The sequence below is a fragment of the Oncorhynchus gorbuscha genome, unplaced genomic scaffold (genome assembly GCF_021184085.1).
Source record: "Oncorhynchus gorbuscha isolate QuinsamMale2020 ecotype Even-year unplaced genomic scaffold, OgorEven_v1.0 Un_scaffold_895, whole genome shotgun sequence".
NCBI classification, from domain to species: domain Eukaryota; kingdom Metazoa; phylum Chordata; class Actinopteri; order Salmoniformes; family Salmonidae; genus Oncorhynchus; species Oncorhynchus gorbuscha.
This window is the reverse complement of record NW_025745868.1, coordinates 77,501-80,000: the sequence shown is the minus strand read 5'-3', so window position 1 is coordinate 80,000 and position 2,500 is coordinate 77,501. Positions and strand designations below refer to the sequence as shown.

Sequence of the window (2,500 nt, the reverse complement as noted above, 5' to 3'; positions counted from 1 at the left end):
CACACACACACACACCTGACATGGATTTCAGCTATAGATCCTAATCCAGGAACCACATCCTCTCATAGCTATAGATCCTAATCCAGGAACCACATCCTCTCATAGCTATAGATCCTAATCCAGGAACCACATCCTCTCATAGCTATAGATCCTAATCCAGGAACCACATCCTCTCATAGCTATAGATTCTAATCCTGGAACCACATCCTCTCATAGCTATAGATCCTAATCCAGGAACCACATCCTCTCATAGCTATAGATCCTAATCCAGGAACCACATCCTCTCATAGCTATAGATCCTAATCCAGGAACCACATCCTCTCATAGCTATAGATCCTAATCCAGGAACCACATCCTCTCATAGCTATAGATCCTAATCCAGGAACCACATCCTGTCATAGCTATAGATCCTAATCCAGGAACCACATCCTCTCATAGCTATAGATCCTAATCCAGGAACCACATCCTGTCATAGCTATAGATCCTAATCCAGGAACCACATCCTCTCATAGCTATAGATCCTAATCCAGGAAACACATCCTCTCATAGCTATAGATCCTAATCCAGGAACCACATCCTCTCATAGCTATAGATCCTAATCCAGGAACCACATCCTGTCATAGCTATAGATCCTAATCCAGGAACCACATCCTCTCATAGCTATAGATCCTAATCCAGGAACCACATCCTCTCGTAGCTATAGATCCTAATCCAGGAACCACATCCTCTCATAGCTATAGATCCTAATCCAGGAACCACATCCTCTCATAGCTATAGATCCTAATCCAGGAACCACATCCTCTCATAGCTATAGATCCTAATCCAGGAACCACATCCTCTCGTAGCTATAGATCCTAATCCAGGAAGCCAATCACCTTTTTTCCTGTGGGGCTCAGTTTGTAGAATATGGGGGTTTCAACACCAGGATGGTGGGTTCACTACCCACTGGGGCCAGGATCGTGGGTTCAATACCCCCTGGGGGCAGGATGGTGGGTTCTATACCCGCTGGGGCCAGGATTGTGGGTTCACTACAGGATGGTGGGTTCAATACCCGCTGGGGCTAGGATCGTGGATTCACTACAGGATGGTGGGTTCAATACCCACTGGGGCCATGATCATGTATTCAATACCTGCTGCGGCCAGGATGGTGGGTTCAGTACCCGCTGGGGCAAGGATCGTGGATTCAATACCTGCTGCGGCCAGGATGGTGGGTTTAATACCCGCTGGGGCCAGGATTATGGGTTCAATACCCGCTGGGGCCAGGATGGTGGGTTCAATACCCTCTGGGGCCAGGATCGTGGATTCAATACCCGCTGGGGCCAGGATGGTGGGTTCAATACCCGCTGGGGCCAGGATGGTGGGTTCACTACAGGATGGTGGGTTCACTACCCACTGGGGCCAGGATTGTGGGTTCACTGCTCACTGGGGCCAGGATGGTGGGTTCAATACCCACTGGGGCCAGGATTGTGGGTTCACTACCCACTGGGGCCAGGATTGTGGGTTCAATACCCACTGGGGCCAGGATTGTGGGTTCACTACCCACTGGGGCCAGGATGGTGGGTTCAATACTCGCTGGGGCCAGGATGGTGGATTCACTACCGACTGGGGCCAGGATGGTGGGTTCAATACCCACTGGGGCCAGGATGGTGGGTTCAATACCCGCTGGGGCCAGGATGGTGGGTTCAATACCCGCTGGGGCCAGGATGGTGGGTTCACTACAGGATGGTGGGTTCACTACCCACTGGGGCCAGGATGGTGGGTTCAATACCCGCTGGAGCCAGGATGGTGGGTTCAATACCCGCTGGGGCCAGGATGGTGGGTCCACTACAGGATGGTGGGTTCAATACCCCCTGGAGCCAGGATGGTGGGTTCACTACAGGATGGTGGGTTCAATATCCACTGGGGCCAGGATGGTTGGTTCACTACCCACCTGGGCCAGGATGGTGGGTTCACTACCCACTGGGGCCAGGATGGTGGGTTCACTACCCACTGGGGCCAGGGTGGTGGGTTCAATATCCACTGGGGCCAGGATGGTTGGTTCACTATCCACTGGGGCCAGGATGGTGGGTTCACTACCCACTGGGGCCAGGATAATGGGTTCACTACCCACTGGGGCCAGGAAGGTGGGTTCTATACTTACTGGGGCCAGGATTGTGGGTTCAATACCCACTGGGGCCAGGATGGTGGGTTCACTACAGGATGGTGGGTTCAATATCCACTGGGGCCAGGATGGTTGGTTCACTACCCACTTGGGCCAGGATGGTGGGTTCAATACCCACTGGAGCCAGGATGGTGGGTTCACTACAGGATGGTGGGTTCAATATCCACTGGGGCCAGGATGGTTGGTTCACTACCCACTTGGGCCAGGATGGTGGGTTCACTACCCACTGGGGCCAGGAAGGTGGGTTCTATACTTACTGGGGCCAGGATTGTGGGTTCACTACCCACTGGGGCCAGATAATGTGTTCACTACCCACTGGGGCCAGGATTGTGGGTTCAA

General features: G+C 53.0%; 1 pseudogene; it reads left to right on the top strand.

The window, feature by feature from the left end:
- The window catches only part of LOC124020746, an 80,018-nt pseudogene that overhangs the window by 13,816 nt on the left and 63,702 nt on the right, over positions 1-2,500 (top strand).